Raw genomic sequence first — 16,259 nt, 5'->3', positions numbered from 1 at the left:
GAGTGCCTTGAAAATAAAAAAGCTCTATATTAAAAAAATTGACCAGTGTCTGTGATCAGTTTGGCCTGACAGAAGAAGACCCTGAACAAAGGCCATGTGACGGCGGAACAGGTTTCACATCTAATGGTGAAAAAATGCGTAAATTTATAGGTGTAGTTTTGGAGAAAAGCCGCTGACACCACTAAACTAAGTGTTTTTGCCAATAAAAACACCTCTATTTGAATGAATGCAAGATAGATAAGTTGTACCATTCCAGGCTAAACAATAACATTTTCATGAGGCAATTAGAGACAGTTTAAATATGGTATAAACTTCTCATGTGTTCAGTTACAAGCATTTTATTGTCAAAAATACTCCATGGAGAAAAGAAGGTTTTGGATTTACCACCTAAAAACCTACATAGTGCCCTTTTAAAATTGCTATTACATGTGATATTTATACTAAGGTGCATCAAGTGGCGTCAAAATGGGAAAGCTGTCAACAAATCAGAGGAGATGGACAGAATTATTACCTTCACTTTTTAGTTTGCCAAGTTTAGGGTTGGAAGGGGTTGAAATCTCCTCCCTAGCAACATGGGTTATAAATCATTTGAGTGACTGAAAAAAATTGACAAAACAAAATAAAAATTGCATTGCTACACTGTATACTTTATAGAATGGACTTGAGAGCAAAGGGTCGAATCAAGGCAACTTTCGGAATAAGGTCAATAGACTTAAATTTTTTGGTTTCTCACTATTAACTTGGGAACAGGTGTGTGCGTGAGTTCAACAGGTGTGGGTTAATAAGATCACGCCTCCAAACCCATTAACCACACCCACAAGAAGTAATAAGAAAAGGGGAGACTTGGGACCATAACTAACTAGGTACCTCGCATTCCAAACAGGAAGTGATCATGGGCACGCTTCCGGCTCCATCGACTCTGGCTCCAATTCACTTTCTATTGAAAAATTGGCACCCATTTCTGTAACTGCTGCAGCGAGCCTCATCATATTGGTCTTAAAATGTTCATATTAACCCGCTCTACATGATTCTGGTATTTTATTTTGCTAGAAAGGGACGTTACTTTCATCAGCCTCGCTCTGGATCGGCTCTTTGGTTGCTATGATACTTGCGGTCGGAATACCAAATATGGAACTCGGCCCTTATTCGCCCCTATAACTGCTAGCCTCGATGAGCTTCATTTGGCTCACTTAGTCCACTTCTTTATACAGTCTATGCTTGGGACTCACAAATCATATCACTCCATTTGTCAGCGAATGCAAAATAATTAAGCAACAACAGTTTGAAGAGACGGCACAGCAGAAAGCAAAGACTCAAGTTAAGCCAACGGTTTTAGATGGATTTATGCTGATTCACAAAAGATCAGTTCCATAAACGCTAACTGCTAATGATGCTAATGAACAACTTTTTAACTTAGGCCCATCGGTTTCATTTAAACTTTTTTATGAGGGTTCCCAGGATCTTTTTAAGTGGCCTACCATTTCAATTTGTGCTTTTTCTTCGTGCCTCTAAGTGCGGCAGCCAGGGCAGAATTAGCTTGGCGTTTGTGTCACTTGCATGCTTCATTAGTAAAGATGGAGTGGGCCAAGCAGGCAGATGGGCGCAGTCTGACAAAACAGATGAACAAATTGACTGTGGAGAGAATAGAGACAGGTGGTGAACCGCAGGTCGGGCAGCCGTACACATGACATCTTTACCAATATCAAGTCTTCAGTGTTTATCTTTCAGTCAAGAGTTTGCAATCTGTTATGGAACCAGAGGGAGACATTTTTGCTAACTCCCTAGCTAGCATGAACAACACATGTGTTCAGTCATGTGTGCTGTGGGTAGAATTGTAACCTTGGTGAATGGTTGAGTAAACTAACTGAGCTTTATTTGGAACGTTCTAGTAGTCTTTTGAATATTCTGCTGTACTCATATACATTACAATACTAAATACTATATACCATATTTTCAGGACTATAAGACACACTTTTTTCATAGTTTGGCCGGGGGTGTGACTTATACTCAGATGCGACTTATATGTGAAATTATTAAAATATATAATTTCTCATCTTTGTTATTGTCACTGACAACTGTGCGAGGGCACTGTGGACTTGTGTACCAGTAACAAACAGAGCTTCATCTATTTCCGAACCAGGCACAGTTGTTCAGAAGCGACACCAAGGATGAAGAATTCAATGGATTTAGTGATTTGGAGTGAGAAAAAACAAGCTAAAAAGTTTACTCTCAAAACTTTTTAGCTTGTTTTTTATGCTTTAGTTACCTGATTAACTGTTAATATCTTACGCTAACATACAGTCATGTATTAATTTTGTTCGACTATGCTTCACGTAGCTGAATAAATATGTGTTACGTTAGCGTAGTTATCTAATTAACTGTTTGTAAAGGTTGAGCATATATGTTACAGTTCACTTGTTTGACCAATAGATGGCACTGACGTGTTTGTAATACCTGTAAGAAAATTTGCTTGACCTGTTTTCTTTGTTCATATTTAATTTCCTCTTATGTATTTCCCCTTCATTTATAAGACCATAAAGGTGATATTTTTTCATTTGGAGCAGTATTGCAAATGTTTAGTTTATCATATCAAGTCTAGTTTAAGGTCACAAAAACTATTTCCTGTTTTCTGGTTCCCAACAGAGCACTATTTAAGAAACAATTGAGAAGTAAAATATGTTTTCGGTTCACCGGTTTGTTTACTTGCAGGCCATAGTGTCTGTCTGTGCTTCATGTAGCTGAATAAATATACTGGTAAATGTGTTATGTTAGCGTGCTATACTGCTATTCAGCCTGTTGGTCTCTATTTTATTGATATTATTATAACTTACCTTTAAAGATAGTTATTTTACAAAACAAATTTCCCCCAAAGATGTGACTTATAGTCCAGTGCGGCTTATACATGTTTTTTCTTCAATACTATGCATTTTTTTGCTGGTACGACTGGAAACGGTTTCTTTTAATCCTACATCTACATTTCTGCTTTTCTGTAGAGTCCTTGAGCAGTTATCAGGGGCAATTGGCAATGTGCAAGTTTAGATTCTAGACTTTTAAATTGCTGTAGCATTAATAGCATAGAAATATGTTTGTGCATATGCAACTCCGTCGGGCATTTGATGTGTCCTATTGAAATGTCAGTGTTTAATCTCAACAGAGGTAGTAGGCGTCTTGTATGTTTGTTTTGCATATCTTATTTGTAGCATAATCCATCTTGGTCTCATAACTGGAAGGTTTGCATGTCAATCCCAGTTCTAACCAGTGCAAACAAGCAGATTGCCAGCCACGTTCCTATCAGCAGACCCAGGGCAGCTGTGGCTACTGAAATAGCTGACCACCACAGAGATTAACTCATATAAATCCATGTTGCTATTATGAATTAAACAGTAGGAAGCTGTTACAGCATTGCAAAACTACCATTTCAGTAGTTGCAGTCATATTTTTTAACCTTCCCTTTCTACTTTAGCAAATTCAGCAGCTGATTACACAGTCCACTTCTTCAACTGGACCAATTTTGTGTCTGCTCCACATGTGCAAAAGTCATCATTAAAAATAACTGTTTGAAAAGTGAATTAAGAAGTGAGAGCTCCCCGCCAGGCTCGGGGACCGTCGGACCACAGAAAGACAAATGTAAAGTCATTTTAGCGCGCCCAGAAAGAGGCTTAAGAGGAGATGAAGACGGGAGGAGGAATATGGGGCAGTAAGTGTGTGGAAAGAGATAAGGAGCTAGAGTCTCATTGGCAGATTGTGAACAAAGCAGCACCTACTGTAACCCAGAGATGGCCAGTACCCAAACAGCCTGCAGAAGTAAGTGACACACTACAGAGGAGGACAATAAGACAATCAGAAGAACAAAATGGTTCGATGAGAATGGAGCTTTAAGTTGCAGCTGTTGTTAACTACTGATTTCACTTTACATAATGGATATCGAGGTTAAGCAAAGGAAGATGATCTATAGGAAAAGGGGACACACAGATTAGGCATGAAATTATGACTGGGAGTGTGACTAAATGTGATATTTTGTACTTTACTGCAATCATGAACTGGTACATCAAAAGGACAGTATGAAAACTATTCCATATTTTTTGCTTGTGAATTTCCAATGTTATTATTTATATATTTATTCATTTATTTATATGATTGTTATTTATTTATTTGATTTTTTTTTTACCAATAGGAACACATTCTGCAGCCAATACCTATCAAAGTAGAAACAGTTTCAACAGTGGTCATATGGACATTGTCTTTACGATCAAGACATTTCAGCTCCCATCCAGAAACCATTTTTTATGGGAGCCGAAACGTCTTGACACAATGTAAAAAAAAATAAATAAATAAAATAAATAAATACTGACCCCAACAATATTGAACGATAGGTATGGCATGATGTAATCCCTCATTCTTCCAGGAGTGGTTCAAAGTAGAATCTTGACATTGTTTTTGCGATCAAGATGTTAGATGGGTACTTTTTCTTTGTACTTTTTGTAGTATTTTGAATTTTCTATACTACAGAACAGAAAGTGTAGTGGGTTGAATAAGTAACCTCTATGGGTCATTGTAGATACAAACTAACTACCAACGTGTTTCATTCTTTTATATTTTAGTTTAGAATATATTTGTTCATGAGTTAGTTTCAGTCCATATTTTTTTAAGCAATACATTACACTTAAAAATATGTTATCGTGACAAGTCTATATAATCTGTAAAGAATATGCAGGCGATCCATGGCCAAAATATGCATGTGTAAACAAGAGTGAAGAAACGACACCTTAGAATTGTGCTGGCTCAACAAGAGTCCAGAGCAGCTATGGAGAAGCGGTGACACACTCTTTAGATAACTTTGACTTAATCAGAGTATAGACGTTTAGCAGACAGCTATAGTTAGCATGTACGACGGAGGAGTGTTTGCGCTTGACTCATCCTATCTGCCGTCTTTTCACCCCTTCTTTTAGAGACACATCCGAATCGCGCTGAAGAAGACATGGTGTCAGCCCGTTGCTTTTAAAGGGCCACAGTCACAGCAAAACGCCGCTAATGGTTCCCAAATCCTTTTAACACTCCCACCCACTCACAAGTGCGAATCCTCCAGTCTGCTTTTGACGAAGGAAGGAAGAAATGTGGGTTGACAGGGGTATAACAGTGCATACAGTCACCTATGTTCTATGTTGTATGGAAATGCAAATGTAACCGCTAACTGTCTCTCTGAATGCGATATGGTTTTCAACATCTTGCGTAGTCTATGCATGTTGGAGGTCATATTAGCTCATAAGCTTTAGCCTGAAGAAGGACAAATGTGCTCAAGCCTCACTGTGGGCCTACTCTTCAAGTCCACCAGTATCTAATTAATTAACAATCTAGTCATTAGCGATAATTTACATACTTATAATATGTTAAATGGCCTTTTACACTGGACATGAATTGCAGTTGTAATGTGGATTGGGGTTAATTGCCAGCTCAGGGATTGCTCAGCATTTTAATATCAATACTGTACAGGTACTGCAGATTTCTCCCACATTTAAAAACTCATGATGATTATAAGTTCATGTCTATAACCATGGTAGACAATTGTTGTATGCAAACAAGCTAAATGTGAATGCATATTGTGACTTGATATGAAAATGCAACAGGTGCTCTGACACACACACATAAAGTGGCCATATCTGATTGTTTTTCCATGTATTTGAGCAAAATTAGTTTTGCACAAAGGCTGTATAAAGAAGCGGACTAAGGGAGTGGGATGTCAGCCAATCTGGAGAGAAGCTGTTGAAGGTAACTCCCCTTCCTGCCCGCACTGCTTGTTTGGCAGGGGACAGGCGCTTAGCAACGTTGGCAGTCAAATCTGTTGATAACGCAAGGAGCGACCTCGGGAAAAGAAGCCACCTGATTTGTCTGTTATTAACATCCAATGCTTGAGTTATGGACAATAACGAAAATAAAATACCACAATCATGTAGAGCGGGTCAATACGAACATTTTAAGACCAAAATGACGAGGCTCACTGCAGCAGTTACAAAGAGAATGCCAACAGCATTTAAACGTAAAGTCAATTGAAGCCAATGGAGCCGGTAGCACGCACATAATCACTTCCTATTTGGAACGTGCTGGCTACCAAGTTAACTATGTCCATTTATATATACAGTCTATAGTTTTGCCCAGTACAGATAGATTGTAAAAACAGCTCTTAGTGTCAAAATGAGACCACTGTGCACTGCCTGCATCCAATTATAAAGCATTTTAGCCTCAGAGAATGCTAATATTTGTTAGCATTACCATTCTTAATGTGTACCCCCCACTTTGAGAGGATTATAAAACACTCACCTTGTTCAACTCTGCTTTAAACACCATTTAGGACACGACTCACTTGACTCTGCTTTGAATTTTACCGGACGCTGCATTTAACCCAACTGTATTGCTGTAACCGACAATAAAGATCTACAGAACAATTCCTGTGCCTCTGCTCCTGTTCTTCACGCAGCAGAACAGAAACTGACAGCACCTTTTAACAGTTCAACCTAATCCCTCATTCATCTAGAAATGGTTCATGTATCAAAGGCTCGACAGGTAGTCTAAATCCTTCTCAATGGCAAAAACCTTCTGATTTCAAAAACATTGTCCAAACCACAGTTGAAACTTTTGATACAGTTCAAATGAGTCTACTTGTGTGCTATAAATGAAAAAATCTCATACCATTAACAGAACATGAGGTAGTGTATAATGGAGCCATGCAGGTCTACAGAAAAATATGGCTTCACTGCACCTCCAAAAGTCAGAAGAATAAACACTCGTTTCGCTGGGTAGTGAAGGACTACATTTTCTGCCATATCTGAGCAACAGCACATTTCAGCGTGTCAGCAACTCATAAATCTTATATTTCAAGTTGTTTTTAATTGGTGTTACTGTATGTTCATCAGAGCAGGTAGGTGACAGGGTTGTCCTTTCTACTTGGAGCTCTGGTAGTCTGTCAGCGTCAATAGCGTCGTAAAGAATACTGTGGAACTTCCCGTCAGGTTGGACGCTTTCAGACACTGCGTAAATTATGAACCTGGAGGCGTCAAGGGCAGACACTGGGTTTTATTTACTGTGCGGCTATGTTCGCTCCATTTTCTTAATACGCCACCATCTTGGATCCGCAGTAGCCTGTGCTTTGTAATAGCCTTATATGTTCAGGTTTAAGTCTGTGTAATCCTTCAGTCATCCAGGTATGATCCATTCAAAATTCAAATCTGTCAGCTGGACAAAAAGTTGTAGGAGTGAAGACGTTTCGCTGCTCATCCAAGCTGTTTCTTCACTTCTGGTCAGATTACTTGTGGACACTGCCTTATATCTATCTGACAGGAGGATCTAGTAACACTGAAACTTTACTGACCAAGTTAAAATGGCTGTTTGTTGTACTTCCTTCTTAGAGGTGTGTTCCAGCAGTCTGTCTCGTTACATAACTGTGAATAAAGTCTGAACAGCTTGTGTGGATTCCCCTTCAAGAGCTGAACCCCTTAATTAATGCTCTTTTCTCCTCTGTCATTTTGTCCTTGTCATCAAAGAGAATTCGCACAGTGTTTGCAAGTTTCTCAATGTGACTTTATCCCACTACGAAAACCATGTTTTATTCTACAAATGCCAGTTTGCCTGTGTGTTATTACCACTCCCTTTATACAAGGCTCCAGATGAGATTACAGCCTTAAGTGATAACAGGGAACAGTGTTTGTATTAAATAATTTTTATCAAAACAATCTCGTCATCTACATCTACAGCTTAGAACAAATATTCTGAAGTACAAGGGCGTAAGAGTTCATAAAATGGTGAGACCAGTGTTGTACCTCCACTTATTAGTTCTCTACACTTACAGTAGTCTATCTCCAGAACAGACCATTTGCTAGTCCTCAAACTCCAATACAAATACATGTATTGGAAATCAATATCTGGCCAGGCTGTGATGAATGTCTTGTTTCAAAGTGCAGGCTTCTTTAAAACACACTTTCTTCAATGGCAGTCTTATATAGCCATGTATACTATTGCTACTTATGTTTTACTATCGAACAGTGCAGAAATGAACATAGTAATTATAATCTAGTCTTACTTCTTCAGTGCCTACGTTAGATACACTAGGTATATGCATTTAAGCACAAGTATTATTCATCTGTAGCAAAACAACTTCAGCTAATGGATGAAATGACCTTGGCTTTGTGATTGGTCGCTCCAGCCGCCATAGCATACGCAGTGTTTGTGCTGCATAGTGGAGTGCCTTTGAGTGTGTAGTGTAAACATAAATACTGGCGACATTGGTGCTCTATAGTGAACATGGCCGCTCCTGTACATTATTGCTGTAATTCTCTGTAAAGAGCAGTTGATCAGCTGCCTCATTTCTATGCATCAACATGTTTATGTTGCTGTAGTGTGAGAGTGCGGTGGAGGGGGGGGGGCTGTATCAGGGCTGCAGGTTTGCACTGGCACATTTTACATTCAAGATCTGTGATTTTCTGTGTACCAGATAAGCCTTAAAATTATATTCCTGTGTGAATTCATATTTTGCTCATGTCTGCCTTGGTTTTAAATGCACACGATGTTCATCTAAACCAAAGTGCACATAGTGTTGTGTTAACACCGCTTGAGAGATTTACATTTCACCCCTTTGCAAACTTCAGTCACAGTAACATGGGCTGTTACAATAGAAAGTGCAACTGGCACAAAAATCTGACAAAGCGTCAAGTGACTGGATTATAGTGACCCCCTTACAACAAAGGATAAGAACAGACAGGCAAAAAACACTGATCATAGCCAGAATTACTACTTACTTTAACCCAAATGAATCCACATTTTAAAGAACACATATTATGCCTTCTCTTTTAAACATACTCTTGGCCACCTTGGGGTGAGTATTTCACTTTTTTATTTACTTAATGTCTCCTTTTGGAAAATGCGCTAATAGAACCATTCATTTGTTGTGAACATAATTTGACCACAGTACAAGTCCAGAGATGGCTTATGGCCTTAAAAAAAGGCTGTAATGCTTGGCTGGCAAATCAAGACTGATATCTCTCTGTATTTATTTATACTGATTAATATCATATCATATCATGTCTGGTCCTCATGTTGCATCTCAAGACCAGTCAAATGTGATCGTTGCAATCAGATCAGTGTTTTTCAGAGATTCATGTGAAACAAAGAAGCTCATTAGTGCTTTGCTCATTGATTCAGCAGAAGTCCGTGATGTTTTTCAGCTCCCTGGGATATTTTTCTCCTTTATTTTTTCCTGGTACAGATGGACTATATGTGTCACTGGCTAATCCACCTGTCAGTCACGCCCATTTGAACACAGGGATCTGAATAGGTCACTTGAGACCAGACTCCTATCGTCGTAACCATTGAAAAAGTGTGCATTCTCAATCTCAGGCAACTGTGATGCAACAATTTGGGCAAAAGGTGAACAGAGGATTTTGAGTCATTGAGTACTCAAAGAAGACAACTTTGAGTCAATGGTTTAATGAAGCAAAAATATAACTCTAGGTGTGTATTTAATGAGGAGACAAACATATAACATGGCTAAAAGCTCAAAAAAGTCCATTTTGCATTTTGTCATTTAACTTTCCAAATTTAACCATTTCAAATGTCTATATCTTGTTAGATTAACCTTGAGGGTTAACCTTTGTGGGTTAAGCCTTTCAACAACTTTTCAATTCCTCCCCTACTACACACACAAACGCACACACACATCCACATCTACTAAATGTGGCTTTAACATGTGTTTCCTGTTTTTGGACCTTTTTAGGCCTGACAAATGTCCGGGTCAGTCACATGCACACACAGCAGACGTACACAGAGGAGTTGATCATGTTGACTCCGAGGCTCTCGCACTCTTTCCTGCTCGCAGCATTTGTGAGGTAAAACCTGTCAGGCTGTGATGTTGTTTTTGCACTCGCTGTTATTTCCTTTGTTCATGTTGTTTTTAGGTCCACAGTGTTCCCTCCATCTATTTTGAGAGATGGCCAGCTTTACTGGATCAGTCCAATGGGTTTCTCTCCATTTTTTTCCTGCAGTGACATGAGGTAGCTGGAGTGTTTATCTCAGAGGATTGGTAAAGCTTCAAGTACAGAAATGAAGGATTAAAGGTGACAAGTTTCATATTTTATAGACTGGTTTAGGATTTTCCCACTTCTTTTAGGAAATAGTTTCAGATGATTGAGGGCGACAGAAGCACCAACCCAAAAGTCAGGGGGTCAGTTCCATCTTGGGCAAGGCACTTTACCAACCTTCCTTTGTATGAAGGTAGTATGTGAGTGAGCGCTGGCACATATTGGCAGCTTCCATCAGTTTACCCTAGCACTTTATTATTAAAACTTTATTATGTCTGCCTGAACTTGCACACTGAGATTTGAGTTCACAAACCCATGAGAATCTATCATGGCCCCACTGTACAGGTCATCAGGTGACTGGACCAATCACAGAGCAGCATTGAGGTTTGCGCAGAAACCAAAGTCTATTGAACAGTTCAACAGACCTAGCTAACCCACAGAAACTGTACACAAACAGGTGTGGTAGTTTCAGTGTAGTTAGCTCCACCCTTCAGATAACTATAAGGCAGTGTCCACCAGCAATTTAGCCAGAACTGAACTTGAATGTGCGACAAAACACCTTCATCTTCACCTTCGCTATGGATCGTACCTGGATGATTGAGGGATCACACAGACACTATTAAATGTATCACTGCAATGTATCTGGTTGCAGTACATTTCAGAGTGGAAAGTAGTAAACATTGCTTTATTTATTTCTCTATTCAGGCATTTGTTCATTCACATATCATTTTGAGCTGTTTTCCTTTCCAAGTCCATTACAAGTTTGGCTACATTGTACCAACAGCTCATTGGATAGACATCTTTACTATTCCCGATCATCTTGACACCTTCAGCATCATGTGCCTCATACAGTCACTTCTACAGCAGTCTGTCTCACACACTGATCCACAGTATGGAGTATTCACTGAGAGGGCTTGGCACAGTCCTTCTGCTCTGATGCCAGCTCTGTTTGTTGGACCTGGAACAAGCAGATGTATGCCTGGCACTACATCTGCTGTCACAGTCACAATGAAATGGGCACTATTCTCTTCCATAAGTAATGAACTGCGTTACTGTCTGAATTATTAAGGGCAAAAACCTTTCAAACTAAAGTTAATGAAGCTTGACATTTTAAAAAGTGTCCTTTCCTCTTCTGTCGCTGTTGTGAAAAGTTCTAGTTAAGTTATTTGAAAGTAATGAATTCTATCAAAAACGACTTTGAGAATACTTTGTGATGTGGTTTAACCTTGATGTAGAGGTATTTACAGTAATAATAATCTGAAATGGCTATTCTTTTTTGGGCTCGCATAGCAACCCATCTTATCAACATGTGCAGATCTGCACTGAATCTACAAAAATGCCCTTCCACACCTGACCGATTCCTCTTATCCAGGTCTGGGACTGAGCAGCCCTTGTGGATATAGCAATTTCAGTTTTCGCTCTCGTCTTTTTCGATGTACCTGCAGTATTCAATGCATAAAAGAACAGATCCTTTAGTTTTGCAAACCCGATTAGAAAATGTCAGTCGGAGGTAAAGCTTTTAATCTCATTTAAATACAACTCCAATCTGTGTTGTGCGAGTCTTTCTTGTTGATGTCGGCACTTTCATTCGCGGCAGAATTAATGCATGTTTTGCGTGCGTGCCAGCGTCAGTCCGTTTGAGTGCAAGTCGGTAAGCCCCTAAATCCTTGAAGCAGGTAGCTCAGGTAATTAAATAGGCTGCAGGAAAGGGGTGTATAACTGCACTGCCCGCGAACAAACTCTATATCTGAAGTATATAGAGGCCAGAGCCAGCACTGAATCACTTCCATCATATTACTGTGGCCCGTGTACACCGCCCCAGGCCAGGGCTTATTTCCTTTTCTTTTCTTCTTGTTCAATTTTCCTGGTGATCCGTCTCCACTGTTTACAATATGATGCCACCACTGGATGTAATCTCGTCAAGTTGAAGTAATAAAAACTACAGAAATGTTTCATGGTGTAATATGGTGGTGTAAATACAGAATGGACAGATGTTTTTAAACCATGTAAACAATTTTGAAACCAAATGTACTGACGTTGGGTTTGTTTTGGGTTTTGCCAGTTGATTTTAAGTTCTTAGTTTACTTAGAATCTGTAATTAGACTGGCTGACCCGCCCCTATTGTATTCTCCCTTTTTTTACTACTGTCTGATAGTGTGCCACCTTTAACCTGACAGAAGAAGACCAGAGTAGACAGGTGAGACTGAACAAAGGCCACGGGAGGCGGAACACATCTGCCATCTACTAGTGAAAAAAAACAAAAAAAACAAAACAAATGGTAGCTTTAACTGTCATGCATAAAACACTGGCAGAACATGAAGGTTATGGTTTGGTTTATTGCATCATAGCCAATCATCAAACTGTCTACATACAGCATAGAAGATACAATATACTGATAATATAATAGAATATACTGAATACACCAATTTAAGATAATGTAGTACAAAAGTGTAATTCCTCATTTGTCCAGGAGTGGTCCTTGGCAAAAGGTTTCAAGGGGAGTCATCTGGACAATGATTTTGAAACTGAGACATTTCGACTGCCATCTGGATGTCAATCTGAAGTACTAATCAATAATTTGTAGTAAAATAATGATTTGGCTTTGTCCTTGTGTGGCTCAGAGGTAGAGCTGTTGTGGATGAGCAGGACAATTCACCTGCCAAGATTCGTGTTCGTTCTTTTCTTGATTTTCATCTGTCACTGAAACAGATCATTACAAAATAAGTGAATGAAGCACTGTTTACTTTAGCCAATCATGATTCAAGCACTCATAGAACATAACTCCACAATCAACAACCATTTGAGATAAATTTTATGTCATAACTTTTAATCTCAAACCATAAATATATCCACATACAGACATCAAATACATGAAGCAACATATGTGGAATTATGCAGCAAAGAAAAAAAGTGAAATAATGCAAATAAATGTTTTTGCTCAATATTAACTTCTCAAAATAGCCACCATTTTGCTTCGATGACAGAGCTGCAAACCCTCCATGATCTTTATGATGAAGTTACTTGAAATGGTTTTCATTTCACAGCTGTGACTTGTCAGGGTCAAAGAATGGCAAAGTTATGCAAACGGTGGCTATTTTTCAAAATCTAAAGTAAGTTATTTTGAATTTATTTTTTCTTTACTACATCCCACATATGTAATTCATAGTTTTGAGGCCTTCAATGAGAACCTACAATGAAAACAGTCATGGATTTAAGGAAAAAAACATAAATGAAAAAGTGTGTCCAAACTTTTGACTGGTAGTGTATGTAATCCCTCAGTCATCCAGGTAGGTTCCATCGTGGTCCGTGGGCGTATACTAGTCTATGTTGTCTTATATTTGTTCTGATACAGCTCAAGATCATTCTAAAGATATTCAGGAAAGGTTCATTTCTGCCCTGTGAATGTGACTTCTTAGTATTGATACCTGCTCAAATGAGTATCGATTAGTATCTGATTTTTGATATTTTTGACAACCCTACCGCATAGCCAGTCATTGTTAAGTTGGGTTTGCTTCAGGGTACGAAGCCTAACCTTGAGGCATAAACCCATTATGAGTCTGACACACCACTATGCGAGAGTAGCCACAGGAGGTACAAGACACCAGCCCATTTCTGCTCATAAAGAAGAACAGGGGGTACTATGCTCTCTCCAGCTGGCACTTTAACACAATCATTTATTTAATGGAATAGTTTGGACCCGAGAATGTCATTTTTATTGGACTATTCTAAATGTGCCGGTGAGGAGACACAGATAGTCGCGTACCCTTTTTCTCCCTATGTCGGCAGATTCCTCATATACTGTCTCCCTGTATTATTCAAAGGAAGTATCTAATATTCATACCTAAATGAAAGCTGTTCCATAATGTAGTGTGAAAGAGGCAGGAAGTGGCACTGCAGGTCAAGAGCTGCGCTGTGTGCGGGGAATCAAAGGACAGAATATGTGGTAAGGTCTGTGAGAAAAAATAAGGGAAAGTATGTTATCTTGCGTTCAATTTGTATTCGAAATGTCTCTGTCTCATTTGAATTGTGTACGGCTGTAGTCAGTTAATGAAATTTTTCCTCAACGAAAGCCACGTCCTGCCGATCCTTTAGTCAACTATAAAGGGGGTGTGGTCAAAAGTCTCAAAAACTATTATGTGTTACTACAATGGTACGGGAGTTCATGCAAAAACAATCATTTATGCAGAAAAAAAACAGAAAACAAAGCATTTATATAAACACGAAATTTGTGAATCATGAGTTGAATCTACTTTTTTACATATTGATACTTAAAGATACCAACTCTTCAGCTCACTCGCTCTCTACCTTGTCCCATATAACTCCTTCTAATCTAAATAAAATAATTATTCAACCAATACAAGTTTCGGTCAACTAAGACGCCATCAACCGATTAATCGACTAAATGACTAAAGGCACACAGCCCTACAACTGTGATTTTCAAATTGTGGTGCAGGAACCAATTCTAGTATGCAGGCTCCTTCTGATTTTGATATGTGGGATTTCCTCTGCCATTGTAGTTTGTTTTTTGATGTTTTTGTCCTGTTTTTGTCATGGTTTATTCCGCTTTTAGATCTTGCAGTCTCATTATAGCTCTGGTTAGATCTGGTGGTACCTGGAATGTCAGATATTTTCTAGGATGGTAGTTGGTGTGTCTGGGAGTCACTGATGCTGCCGTTTTATATTTGGTTTATAATATGTATATTATTATATTATTATATGCAATGAAACTAGGCAAAGGAGAAAGTTGTTTTGCATACACTGATCTGTTGGATGCAGTGGCAGAGTGAATCCACTGGTCCATATTCACCTGCTGCCAGTGAGATATAGATCTGAGTGTCATCTGGTAGGACACATTATTGTTGCGTATTAACTGGTCTAATAGTAGCATGTAGAGATTGAACAGCGGGGGTCTCAGGATTGAGCCCTGGGGCACCCCACAGGTCAGAGCCATTTTATCTGAGACACTTTTTCCAATTTCTCCATGTACTCCATGTTTTCTAGATAAGACTTGAATCAGTTTAGTGTAGTACCAGAGATGACCACCCAGTCCTCTAGTCTTTGTAAGAGGATTCTATTATCAACAGTGTCAGCACTCAGATCTAACAGGATCAAGATTACCGTTAAATGTTTTTGTATATAATAAATATATAGTAAATAAATATAATAGTAATTGTTTGTCTTGAACCAAAAAGGACCGACATAAAACATGTTGCTATATGCTGTCATGTTTTTGATTTATTCAAAACCTGCTTCAGTAAATTCCAGAGGAGTCCGTGTGAGTGTAGACAGGGCAGACAGAGCAGACATGCAGCTGAGGTCACATGATGTACAGTACAGTGCAGTCCCAAGATGGTGTTTCATTTCTGGGTCACATTCTCACAGTCTTCCACACGCCCCAGTGATTTAATCAGCTCTCCTCCGCCTCCTCATCATCTGGCTCTGTCCATCCTGTCTTTGTAAATCCCCCATATTACGTTTTCTGTGGTGTTATGGTTCAATTATATTTTACTTTTCTTTTTTTTTTTTTTTTACTTCTGAAGAGACACCCTTTTATACCAGTTCATCGAGCTTAATATAATAGTACTCCACCCTACATTACATCATACGCTACGCAGTCTCACCATGCCAACTGTAACAAATGGAATCCAGAGATTTGTTTAAAAGTAGAGTTTGACAGTCTTCACTAGCTGAGTTTTTGCCCACTGATCCGAAGATTGCTGGTTCGAATCCCGCTCTTGACGTAAACATCATTGGTTGAGTGGTCAGATCCATTGACCCACAGGTTGGTGATGCGATGCCAGCTCCCACAGATGAATGCTGTAGTTGTGTCCTTGAGCAAGAGACTTAACACCCCCCTTCCTCGCTCAGTGTCTGCGTGGGAAGCCTGTCCTATGACTAACACACGACTAGATTGAAAACACATATCTCTTTTGACACCTCTGTCCCATCTGCACTTAAACGAACAGCATTGGAGGAAGGCTAGAGAATGGAGGAAGGCTAGAGAAATGACAAACGACATATATATATAAAAGTTTAGATATATGGAGCAGACCGTGGGGACATATTGGCTTTTTGAATAAAAGGCAGCTTGATATGTTTGCCACTGTCTTTTAAGGTTTCATTTCCTGGTCTCGTCTAGTGGTATAGGGGACTGATTTTCCCTGATAAGATAAGTTCATAGGAACCGTCATGGGA

This window comes from Periophthalmus magnuspinnatus, chromosome 13 (assembly GCF_009829125.3).
Source record: "Periophthalmus magnuspinnatus isolate fPerMag1 chromosome 13, fPerMag1.2.pri, whole genome shotgun sequence".
Taxonomy (NCBI): Eukaryota; Metazoa; Chordata; class Actinopteri; order Gobiiformes; family Gobiidae; genus Periophthalmus; species Periophthalmus magnuspinnatus.
The sequence above is the reverse complement of the archived record's forward strand: the minus strand, read 5'-3'. Positions refer to the sequence as shown.